The sequence below is a fragment of the Eschrichtius robustus genome, chromosome 3, assembly GCF_028021215.1.
Source record: "Eschrichtius robustus isolate mEscRob2 chromosome 3, mEscRob2.pri, whole genome shotgun sequence".
NCBI classification, from domain to species: Eukaryota; Metazoa; Chordata; class Mammalia; order Artiodactyla; family Eschrichtiidae; genus Eschrichtius; species Eschrichtius robustus.
Genome location: NC_090826.1, coordinates 43790571 through 43804337, shown reverse-complemented (window position 1 = coordinate 43804337; position 13767 = coordinate 43790571).

Sequence of the window (13767 nt, the reverse complement as noted above, 5' to 3'; positions counted from 1 at the left end):
ATAAGGGAGAGTTCATCAATATCAGGGCTCTCTGCTGTGACACAGGATTTAACACTCAGCAAGGACCCCTAAGAGATGGTTCTATACACTGCTGGAATGGCTCTTTAAAACTTGAAAAAAGTGATAGCCACACATTAAATAAATAGAGATGCCAGAACTGCCATGGTAAAAGGAATCAAAAGGCTTAATGAAGTGGGCCTGCAATAATGGGTTTATTATCTAAGACTGAAAAATCCACCAGTCAATCGTGTTTTTTGGAAAGCTTGGAGGACACTCCATTTACCAAGACAACGAAGAATGCACTAGGTAGGGAAATTACCGGCATATTGAGAATCTTGCAGCAGCTGTGGTCTCTAAGTCAGGACTGATGGTAGGAGATGGGCTCCCTAGTAGCAATGAGGATAAGAACTCAGATTAGCAGAGACCAGGTGGCTATACTTCACCATCAGAAGAACGGTGGGGCTTAATGTTAGAATAGTAGCCAGGAGGGTCTGGCCAGCAGGGATTTTGGTGATGGCTCAGAGAACATGGTGTTCGGGAATTCCGTGGTGATCCAGTGGTTAGGACCCCACACTTCCCGGAGTGCAATCCCCGGGCAGGGAACCAAGACCCTGAAAGCTGGGTGGCGCAAGAAAAAAAAAAAAAAAAAAGAACATGGTGTTCTTAGGGCCAAGATAGATGGACGGCCATTGTATATAACGAAAAGGGAGGGGAAAATAAGGAGTTGTTTAATGGACATAGTTTCAGTTTTGCAAGATGTAAAAGTTCTGGAGATCCGTTGCACAACAATGTGAATACACTGAACACTACTGAACTGTACCCTTAAAAATGGTTAAGATGGTATATTTTATGTTGTGTGCTTTTTACCACAATTTAAAAAATTTTAAATTGTTTACCAAAAAAATGGATGAGAAGGCTGAGATCAGCTGCTCCACTGGAAAGTCACAAATCTTTGCCTGTTGTCAGACCCAGAAGCTATCAATTGTAGGAGACCAGTTTTCCCGTGAGGAAGCCCCCTATAAAACCACAGCAAGTATACATAGTAGTGATTCCTGCAGTCCTTCCCCTATCTATGGCCATTTATTCAGATAACTCTACAATGGAGTAAGAAAAATACCCAGATCTTTCTAAGGTTGCTGGAGACAGGGTCCAAGTTAACACTGATCCCTGGGGACCTAAAGCATTAGCATGGTCTCCTCATTGGAATAGGAGCATATATGAGTTAGGTAAAATGAAGGCTTGGGCCAGGTTTGTACCACAGTTGTTCCACTAGGTGTACGGACCTACCCAGTTATTTCCCATTCCTGACTGTATAATTGGAATGGGCGTACATAGAAACAACAGAACTCTCACATTAGTTTCTTGACCTGTAGAATAAGAGCTACTAAATAGTAATAAGAAAGGCCAAGTGGAAGCCCCTGAAACTGTTCCTGGACAATGGTCAAAATAATAAATTAAAAACCTGTCACATTTTAGGGGAATGGCAGAGTTTAGTACCTCCCTCAAAACTTTAAAGAATGAAATAATGATGGTCCCTGTCATATTCCTATTTAATTCACCAGTCTGGCCTCTGCAAAAACTGATGGATCATGGCAGATGACAAACTTAATGCAAACTTAGTCAAGCAGTGGCTCCAACTACACCTGCTATGCCAGATGTGATATCTTTCTAGAGGAGATTAACAGAGCCTCCAGTACATCGTGTACAGCCATCGATGTAGAAAATGTGTTCTTTTCCACACCCATCTGGAAAGAGGATCACACAGGATGGGCAACTATACATTCATGGTCTTGCCCCAGTGTCATATTCTCTGTCTTATTATAGTCCAAATGTATCCGAACCGCTTGAAAATTCTAACATGATATTAGTCCAGTATATCAATACCATCAGATGTGATAGGAAGTAAGTGGCAAGTATTCTGGATACCTTAGTAAGGCATATATACTCCAGAATGTGGGGGAGAAACTATACAAATATTTAGAGGCCTACCACATCAGTGAAGTTTTTACAGGTTGAATGATCTGGAGCATTCCAGTACATTGCTTCCAACATTAAAAACAAAAACAAAAAACCATTGCACAATGCACCTCTTACCACCAAGAAACACATTTGGTAGGCCTCTTTGGGTTTTGGAGGCAGCATATTCTACACTTGGAAATACTGCTAAGACCCATTTATCAGCAGATACAGGTTTGTTGGTTTGCACTCCACAGGCCTACAAGCCCTGTACTTGCCCAGCTTCAAGACCAAAGAAAGAGCCCAGAGTCAGCAACAGAGATATCAATGGTTTAATGGATAGGGGGACCTCACATGTCTGAAGCAAGGTACCGGAGCAACACCCCACCATGTGTGGCAGGTGGCAGGCAGGACATGGCAGCACTCTTTGTTCCCAGTGGGAGGGGGAGGTTACCAGTTATAGGGCGAATTGATGTCAGGTTGGCTCTTCAGTTACCAGGAAAAGCAGCAGAGGGGCACACCACCACCTTTCACTACCCCTTTGATAAGCTATCATAGTGGAGATGTTCTGATCTAAAGCAAGAACAATCCTTAGCTGGGGCCTGGGGCAAGTAGGTAGGAAGGTCAGTCATGTGAATAGGGTATTGGTGAAGCAGGCACTGGTTGAGCAGGGCATTACAGAGAACAAGAGAACAGCCATCTTGAGTGGCCTGACCATACAGGTTGGAACCTTTGATTGGGGCCCAGAGGAAGAAAGGACTGAAAGATTAAAACTGAGATATGATCAACACTGCTGCTTGGGCTCTAGGACTCGACAGATCCCATGATACTTGAGCTATCTGGGAACAGAGAATGACACTGTATGAAATCTCTGGCCACCACTTGGCTCAAATATTTGGACATTCATGCATTTCTAAATTTAGTTGATTCATGTTTACTTAATATGTGCTTACCATATGCCAGGCCCTGTCCTGGACACTGAAAACACAAAGATGTAATAAAACTTATTCTCTGTTCCCAAGTAGCTCAGTCTAATTTTACTCTTACTATTTGCCTGCCATTTGACTCATCTATTTCCTCCACCCTGGCATTTGCTAGGATTCAGGTAGTAACAAAGTGGGGCCAAATGGGGAAAAACTTGAGAACAATTCTATTAAATAAAAATCGACCACAAATCGGGCCAAGGCTATCATGATTTGATTTGAACAAGCCACATCAGTCATGCTGTAACAATAAAAACTCACTTACTGAGACCTACTGTGTATATGCCACACACTTCATATACATTTATTTTCCCCCCAAATTCTGCAAGATGTTATCTCTCTCCACATGAGAAAACTGAGGTTTAGGAAGTTAAGGCATCTAAGACACATATGAAGTGTTAGAGCTAAGATTTGAATGTAGGGCTACTTCTGGCACCTCAAATCCTCTTTTACCACTATATCATACTACCTTCATGCTACTTCCAGTGATCCGTAAGTCTGAAAATACCTTGGTGTATTCCAATTCCTTCATTAAACATTAAATTCCTATTTGAAGCCCGCCAGTGACAACAAGCTCTTCAAAGTGGTCCTTTTCATCTATGATCAGGAGATTCTTGCAGAGGAAATTCAAATGTCCTCTCTTTAGGATCATTTAGTTGCAAAGAACACTCAAGCTAGGCAGAGGGAGGCGTTTTGTTTTGTTATTTTGGCTGCGTTGGGTCTTCGTTGCTGCGCGCGGACTTTACTCTAGTTGCGGTGAGTGGGGGCTACTCTTTGTTGGGGTGCGCGACCTTCTCATTGCAGTGGCTTCTCTTGTTGTGGAGCACGGGCTCTAGGCACGCGGGCTTCAGTAGCTGTGGTGCACGAGCTTAGTTGCTCTGCGACATGTGGGATCTTCCTGGACCAGGGATTGAACCCATGTCCCCTGCATTGGCAGGTGGATTCTTAACCACTGCGCCACCAGGGAATTCCCGAGGGAGGTGTTTTAAGAACACAAAAATCTCACTGGAAAGTTAGCAACCCAGGAACAGAAAAAGGACAGCCAGGCATCACGGGGACAGGAATTTTGAAGCCATTTTCTGAAGCTGTCATTTCTGCTTCATTCATTTTTCATTCCATATCATTCTTACCAGCTTCCATTGCTTGCTCACGGCCTGGCATTAGTGCTCTAGCCCCATCCTACTTGACCTTTCAGTTCAAGATTCCATTATCATCTGACTTGGTCTTTTTTTTTAGTACAAAATCCTTAGAAATAAATAGATTGACCCAGTTTAACCTATGGGTTGGATCTTGGATCATGTTCTAACCTTGGTCTGACCACCTATGACTACGGTGGAGTCACCCCAAAAACATGGCTGTCTGAGTTTAAGTAGGATCTGTGGATGTAAAACAACTTCAGAAGGGGTGTGAACTGGGCTTGATACACTGTGTTAACAACCTTGTACAGAAAAACATAAAGATGAGATGAATATCCTCTTTTTCTGTGACACTTAAACAGAGTCTGTAGCAACCAAGTATGATCTTTTATTTTTTGTTTGCTATTTTCTAACTTAACTAAGTACCAAGGAGGCAGGGATTGGCTCCTATCCATCTCTGACCCCTCAAAGCACATATCCTAGGGCTCTCAACACCGTGCCCTGGAACAACTTGATGCTGAGGTAAACAGTATTTGTGATGGGGTACACTTACCTACTGTTGGCTGATCTCTTAAACATAGGGTACCAAGAGGCATACTGACAGTTTGATTTTGTGTGTGTGTGGTAAAATATACACAACATAAAATTTACCATTTTAGCCACTTTTCAGTGGCATTAAGTACATTCATGTTGTGCAACCACCACCACTATCCATCTCCAGAACTTTTTCATCATCTTGAACTGAAACTCTGTACTCACTGAACAGTAACTCCTTATTTCCCCCTCCTTCTTGTGCTTAGTAACCACTGCTCTGTCTCTATGAATTTGACTATTCCAAGATACCTCACGTAAATGGAATCATACAATATTTGTATTTTTGTGTCTGGTTTATTTCATTAAGCATGTTTTCCAGGTTCACCTTTGTTTTAACACATATCAGAATTTCATTCCTTTTTAAGGCTGAATAATATTCTATTTTATATATACTAGGTCCCCTACATATGAACAAGTTCTATTCTGAGAGCTTGTCTGTAAGTCCAATTTCTTCATAAGTCCAACAAAGTTAGCCTAGGTACCCAACTAACACAATTGGTTACATAGTACTGTATTGTAATGGGTTTATAATACTTTTCACACAAATAATACATAAAAAACACAGAAAATGAAGAAAGTATTTTTAATCTTACAGTACAGTACCTTGAAAAGTACAGTAGTACAGCACAGCAGCTGGCATCCAGGGGCTGGCATCGAGTGAACAGGCAAGAAGGTTACTCACTGGAGGAGGGAGAGGAGGTGGGAGATGGTAGAACTGAAGGATCGTCAGCAATAGGAGATGGAGGGCAAACTGCAATTTCACTCATGCCTGACGCTGATGGCACAGGTTCTGGTTCCTTGCTGCATTCAATTCTATCTACCCTCTTGAAAAAATGATCCAGTGATGTCTGGGTAGTAGCTCTTTTTTTCTTGTCATAGATGACATGGTAGCACTGGATTGCATTCTGAACGGCTACTGCAACCTTCGTGCACTGTTCTTCGTTTGGGTCCTATGCTTCAAAAACTAACAGTGCCTCCTCAAATAAAATCCCTTTGCCATTTCCTGCATCATGACTCTCTTTGGTTCTTCAGTTACTTCTTCTTCCTCTTGTCTCTCTTCATCCTTTCTCTGGGCCTCCAATTCCATCAGGTCTTCATTAGTAAGCTCTTTGTGTTGCACAGCAAGGAGTTCAGTGAAGTAGTCTTCTTGCAGATCTAGCTCCAGTTTCTCACTGAGGGTCACTAAGTTGCTGAAGACCTCTTTGGACTCCTCATCCACCTTCCAAATCCATGAAAATCATGAACAAACTGCAGGCAAATGTTCTTCCAAACCCCATTCATGGTGACAGCCGTAACCTCACACCAAGCAAAGTCAATGTTTTTTAAGGCCTTGTAGATGGTAGTCCTTCCAAAATTGTTGCAAGGTTGTTCCTGATTTGTCACTCGTCTTTACTGCCTGATGAAAAGTGTGATGTAAATATTTCTTGAAAGTCGCTGTAACTCCCTGGTCCATAGGTTGGATGAGCAACATAATATTCGGTGGCAGATGCACTACTTTGATGCTGGGATGAAAGTCGTCCATGAATGGGGGGTGGCCCAGAGCACTGTTGAGCAGCAAAAGAATGTTGAATGGGACATCCTTCTCCAAGCAGTATATTTCTCTACCTCAGGGATAAAGTGGTGGAAAAACCAGTCCTGGAAAATGGCCTGTGTAACACAGGCTTTGGGGTTACTCTTCCACACAACAGGATGAGAGCCCTTGGCTATGTTTTTAAGGGCTCTTGGGTTCTCTGAATGATAAACTAAGAGAGGCTTCAGCTTCATATTGCTGGAAGCATTGTCACCAAACAACAGAGTTAGCCTATCCTTTGCTGCTTTATAGCCTGGCATCAACTTTTCCTCCTTACTGATGTACCTTTGGTCTGGCATCCTCTTCCAGTACAGCCCTGTTTCATCCACATTAAAAACCTGCTTGAGTCAATATGTGCCTTCCTAAATAATTTCTCAAAGTGTTTCATGAAACTCTCAGGCAGCTACCATATCTGCACTTGCTGCCTCACTGCTTACTTTTACATTGTGAAGGTCAGCTCTAGCCTTGAACCCTTGAAACCAGCCATGGCTGGCATTAAAAGATGTGCCCTCTGATTCTTCACTGTGTTTCTTCTTCAAGTCTTCATAAAGTCTTTTGGCTTTCTCTTGAATCAGCATTAAGCTTAGTGGGACTCAGTGCTGAAGCTGATCCTGCATCCACACACTGAGAAGTTTCTCCATCTCCTCCATCACTTTTACACGCTTCTTTGATATTGTTGTCGACATCATCGGCACAGCCGACTTCACATGTTCCATGATCTTGTCCGTGTTCTTTAGAATCGTGCCAATGGTTGAACAATTCACATTTTAAGAATGAGCAACATCTACCATATTTTCGCCTTGCTCCACTCTCAATTATTTTCTTTTGTTTCCATCGTTATTGCTTGGCGTTTCTTAGCAGTACTGGCTACATCACCGCTGCTTTTATGCTTGCTTCTGGACATCCTGGGCTTGAAATAAAGATACTGTACTACTGTACTCTATAAAGTACACAAAAGCACAACCACTTGTAGAGGATGCACGCACATGACAATGTATGCCAGACACATGAACTAACTTATGTGATTGGACATGCAAATGCATGTTCGCATCTTTGAAAGTTCACCACTTGAAGGTTCATATGTAGGGGACTTACTGTATAGACATTCTGTTGATTCCTTCATCTGTTGATAGACATTTGGGTTGTTTCTACTTTTTGGTTACTGTAAATAATGCTGCTATGGGGACTTCCCTGGCGGTCCAGTGGTTAGGACTCTGAACTTCCACTGCAGGGGGCACGGGTTTGATCCCTGGTGAGGGAACTAAGATCCTGCATGCTGCACAGAGCAGCCACCAAAAAAAAAAAAAAAAAAAAAAAAATTGCTGCTATGTACATGGGTGGACAAATATCTGTTTGAGTCTGTTTTCAGTATCTCTCTGCTTTGGGGTATATATCTAGAAGTGGAATTGCTGGACAATCTGTGTTTAATGTTTTGAGGAGCCACTATATTGTCTTCCTCAGTGGCCACACCATTTTACATTCTCACCAACAATGCACAAGGGTTCCAATATCTCCACATCCTTGCCAACATTTGTTTTTTGTTTTGTTTTTAATAGCAATCCTAATAGGTGTGGAGTGGTAGCTTATTGTGGTTTTGATTTGCATTTCCCTAATGATAGTGATGTTGAACATCTTTTCATAAGCTTATTGTATATCTTCTTTGGAGAAATGTCTATTCTTTTGCTCATTTTTCAATTAGGCTGTTTTTTGTTATCATTGAGTTGTGGTTACTTATATATTGTGTATATTAATCCTTTATCAGATGTATGATTTTCAAATATTGTCTCCCAGTCTGTGAGTTGCTTTTTCATTCTCTTGATAGTATCCTTTGATACACAAGTTCTTAATTTCGATACACTCCAATTTACCTAGTTTTTTCTTTTTTGGCTGTGCTTTTGGTGTCACATCAAAGCAATCATTGCCAAATTCAAAGTCATGAAGCTTCCCTCTGTGTCTTCTTCTGAGGATTTTATAGTTTTAGTCTTATGTTTAGGTCTTTGATCCATTTTGAGTTAATTTTTGTCTGTGGTGTAAAGTACAGGTCTAACTTTATTCTTTTTCATGTGGATATCCAGTTTCTTCAACACCATTTGTTGAAAAGACCATCCTTTCCCCATTGAATGGTCTTGGTACACTTGTCAAAAATCATTTGACCATACATATAAAGGTTTATTTCTGGGGTCTCTACTCTATTCCACTGCTCTGTATGTCTGTCTTATGCCAGTACATTGTTTTTGCTTGCTGTAAATTTGTAGTAAGTCTTGAAATCAGGAAATGAGTCCTCCAACTTTCTTTTTTTCAACTGTTTTGGATATTTGGGACCCCTTAAGATTCCATATGAATTTCAGAATGAGTTTCTTTTTTCTTTGTTTTCCTTAGCATGAATACTTTATGTTCTTTTTATAACTTTTAAAAAATACTGAAGTATATTTGATTTACAAAATTGTGTTAGCTGTATAACATAGACTTTTTTTTTTTCAGAGTATATTCTAAGTTATTACAAGATATTGGGTATAATACCCTGTGCTATACAGTAAATCCTTGTTGCTTATCTATTTTATGTATAGTAGTTTGTATCTATTAATCCCATACTCCTAATTTGTCCCTCTCCCAACTCCCCTTTGGTAACCTAAGTTTGTCTTCCATGTCTGAGTCTGTTTCTGTTTTGTATATAGATTCACTTGTATTATTTTTTAGATTCCATATATAAGTGATATCATATAGTATTTATCTTTTTCTGTCTGACTTATTTCACTATGCATAATATTCTCTAGGTCCATCCATGTTGCTGCAAATGCCAATATTTTATTCTTTTTTATGACTAATATTCCATTGTATATGTATCACATCTTAAGCCAATCATATGCTGATGGGCACTTGGGTTGCTTCCATGTATTGGCTATGGTAAATAGTGCTATGAACATTGGGGTACATGTATCTTTTTGAATTAGTTTTTATTTTTTCTGGATATATACCCAGGAGTGGAATTGCTAGATCATATGGTAGTTATAGTTTTAGTTTTTTAAAGAAACTCCATACTGTTTTCCATAGTGGCTGCACCAATGTACATTCCCACCAACAGTTAGAATGGGTTTTTCTATTTCTGCAAAAAACTTTATTAGGGTTTTCATAGGGATTGCATTGACTCAGTAGATCTCTCTGGGTAGTATTTACACCTTAACATTGTCTTCCAATCCATGAATATGGGATGTCAGTTCATTTATTTATATCCTAATTTCTTTTAACAATATTTTGTAGTTTTCAATGTACAAGTCTCTTGCTTCCTTGGTAAAGTTTATTTCTAAGTATTTTATTCTTTTTGATGCTATTGTGAATGGAATTATTTTCTTAATCTACTTTTTGGATTGTTCATTGTCAGTGTGTAGAAATGCAGCTGCTTTTGTGTGTTGGTTTTGTATCCTGCAGCTTTGCTAAATTCATTTATTGGTTCTACTTTTTTTGTGGGCTACTTTGATTTAAACACATTAAAAAAAAGTGCGGCTGCAGGATAAATTCATCACCACCTTGTTCAAGTGTATATTTTTCTTTAACAAGGTAACTCTAAAAGGATGCAAAATTTTGAGAAGAAACACCAGTGCCAAGAAGATCAACATATGTAACCTAAGAATTTTTGCCCATATACCACCATCAAAGATCCCGTCCCAGGTTTGCAAAATATCCAATTATTAAGTTCATAAAACTCAACTCCTGAATATACACAAAAATTACAAATCCTACTTGTAAAAAAACCCTCAAACTTACTGAGTTATCCTTAAGATTTGACTTTCAGGCTAATATTGAGTGATATTTGATGAGGATATCCATCTAGAGGCCACAAAAACATAATTTTCATTTCAATAAATATTTGTTGAATGGTGTGGGGTGATGTTTAGAATTTAAACTCTGGAATTTGATAGATCTAGATTAGAATTCTGGTTCTCTCACCTGTTAGTTGTGTTGGTACGTCCCTAAACCATTTTTGTTCCACTTTAAAAGTGAGACCATAATATCTGCCCCACTGAACTGAGAGTTAAATGAGATAACTCTATTCAGTAAATGTTAGTTATTATGATTGTAAGTAGACTACATGTTGTCACTATGCTAGACATTGGGAATAAAAGATGTGTGACACACTATCTGCCATCAAGGTGCTCACAATCTAGATGGGAAAACTATAAAGAAAATCAAATAATCTCAATATTGTACTACAGTAAAAAATATGTGCAAAAGAATGAAAGCTTGAAACAGAGTGGTATGTTGGAGATAAATGTAAGGCTATGACATGCTCAGATATGAAATTTAGGTTGTTTGGCTCCTATGTAAAGGATGGATTGGAGCAAGTGAATCATAAGCAAGCCCAGTAAGGGGGCTATGATAATCTAGGCAAACTCTGTGTGGCAGAACAATACAGGTTGAACAGGAGGGTGGCAGTGTAGAATGGAGCTTTGCTGTGCCTAGAACCATAAGCTCCTTTCTGCCATGGCTTGGGAGATAACACACTTTAATCATCTTTCATCTTCACCTTAATCATTTAGGGAGTTCTAAGGAACCCTGTTTGATTCAGGGACCATTTACAGTGGAGGAAACAGGCTCAGATAGCAAGGCCATCACTACACTAATATAGGGGCATTAGTCACATTATACTCTATGAAAATGGCAACCCCTGGGACACAACAAATATGAATGGTGAACCCCCGAGTTGTGCATTACAGTAGCCCTATTGGAAAGATTATAACATAGTAGGTAATGGAACTGACCTCTATCTAAAAACCTGTGCATTTCCTACTATTCCATACTATGTCTTTTTAATTAAATGAACTAATTTTTGGCTGCATTGGTTCTTCATTGCTGCATGTGCCCTTTCTCTAGTTGTGGCGAGCAGGGGTTACTCTTTGTTGCAGTGCACAGGCTTCTGGTTGCGGTGGCTTCTCTTGTTGCAGAGCATGGGCTCTAGGCGCATGTGCTTCAGTAGTTGCAGCACATGGGCTTAGTAGTTGCGGCACGCAGGTCCTAGAGCACACGGGTTTCAATAGTTGCGGCATGTGGGCTCTAGGGCGTGAGGGCTTCAGTAGTTGTGCTCACGGGCTCTAGAGTGCAGGCTCCGTAGTTGTGGCGCATAGGCTTAGTTGCTCCATGGCACGTGGGATCTTCCCAGACCAGGGACCGAACCCATGTCCCCTGCATTAGCAGATGGATTCTTAACCACTGCACCACCAGAGAAGTCCCTATCCCACACTATGTCTTCTCATAATATTGTATTTATGGATATATAACACCCTTAGGGTTAAACACTGAATTAAAGCAAAGAAACAAATCAAACACATCCCAATATGGGTTTTCACAAGAACCTGGTAGGCTTATTAAAATTAATTTAATGGAATCCCATAAATACTAGTTACTTAACAACAAATCAAGATGCTTGATGTATTCTTAAACCATTACTTAATGGGAAAAATAAGGGTAAAACAAATATAAGGTCCCAACTACTTACTTTGGGCTTCCCCAAAACAGATAAATGAGGAGCTTTATAAAAACTGAAAGGACTAACCATAAAAATTAAGATTATCAATTAACTTTCTGTAGACATTTCTTGAATTATCCCAAAATTTTAAGGTGAATTTCCCCAGAAAATTCTTCTATAGTTATCTTGGCAATAAATACATAACCTTAGTAAAAAGTAAATATTTAGTAACTACTTCATATATTAAAAAAACTATATAATTCATATTTATGCCAAGAACACTACAATTTATAGAAGTTTCATCCACATTCTTACCTATGCCTACTCACTCTGAAGGCAGGAACATTTCTTTGGGTTGAGTCAGGATCTCGATATGCTTTGTCCAGGAAAAGGGAAGGTATGAAAATATAAAACAAAAAAGAGTATTGGCTCATTGTATACAAGAGAGGCTAGCCATTAAGAGTTATTGTCAACAGGATAAAAGGAAATACTGACCACAGCTCCTCTGGGTGAGCAGTTAAAATATGATCAAAATGTAAAAGAGGAAGAAGTATATACACACAAAGAGCTTTTATGAGTATTGATAAAAAGACATTTCTGAAAAAATGATAAATTACCTCCTTGAGGATTTTCAGAAATGAGATTCACAGAACTACAGGAGCAGAAGAAATGTTGATTTGGAAACATCTCATTTGACTGATGATGAATTTCAAAGTCATTAGGTTAGGTAACCTGCCCAAGGTCATACGGTTAATGCCAGAGTTTGGACTAGGATCCAATTCTCCTGAATTCCACATGAGTGCTTCTTCCCCCCATTTGGTATACTACCTCTTAGCTTTCCCTAACCACTTGAAGTCCCCTTAACTCTCTCCGACCCACAATGTGCCCTTTGGGGACAGTCAGAGGAACAGCATTCTGGACTATGTAGACCATGTAGAGCTACTGATCTAACAATGGATGAAGCATAATTTCAAAAAAAGACTAGGTTGAAATTCATTTGGGGGTGAGGAGGAGAGGGAAAATACAAAAGAAGTAAATTCTGTAGACAACAAAAAGAGAAGCACAAGAGGAAATATTATCCTCTTTTGTTATTTTATTACTGTTATTTTATTTTGTAGTTAACTCCATATATTATATAAAACATAACAGGAAAAATCAACAAATGTATAAAATAAATTGAGGTGTCTGGATGGAAAAAAAACACAAGACCTTTGCCTTCGTGTCTATAGATCTCTTGATATGTTGGTCTTGCACTAGAGATATCAAATAAAGATATCTAGCTTGAAACAAAAGTTGATAGGCTGCAAGGTTAAGCCATAGTTTGATGATGGGCCATGATAGACTTTCTAAATCTTATCCTTAAATATTGGCTATAACAAATGCTGATATAACAAAGTGCAAGCTTTTATCATCGGACGGCAAGAGGGAAGTGTCAATGAATGAATGCAACTTACCTCCAAGTCCTCTGAAAGGAGGTGAAAAAATAAATACTGTGTTTTACCAGTGTTCCCCCAAAGCATTACTCTAAGCATGCAGGAGGATGCTATGAGCAGCTACAATAGTAATATCCAATCCAGAGGTAGGTTCAAGGCCAAGAGTAGAGGAGTGGTTGAAGAAATCCTCCTGGGGCCAGTACCATTTCATAGAATGCCCATTTGTGCTGGGGAATGAGTCTACGGCCCATTTTTTCTGATTCAAAAGGACATTCCCAATTTCAACCTTGCTGAAAAAGAGGCATTTTTGCACCTGCTATTAAGAACAGCTAGGACACAGGATAAGGCTGGCATAAAATTATTTAGCAAGCACATGCTAGCTATTCCAGTTTGAAATCTACCAAACTGTAAAATCAAAGGAATAAGAAGTTGAAGATGGAGCTGTTGTTCCTCAAGATGTGGGAACAATCTTACAAAAAGAGGGATTAGGCACTCGCTTAACTCTATATGGAGAACATCTTTCTCAGGCTAGATGGAAGATGAGGAAGAGCATTACTAAAGGCTAACCAGGCCATTTAGAGACCAAAAGGGGAGAAAACAAGGCATTTAGGACAAAAACTAGTAGAAGAAATTC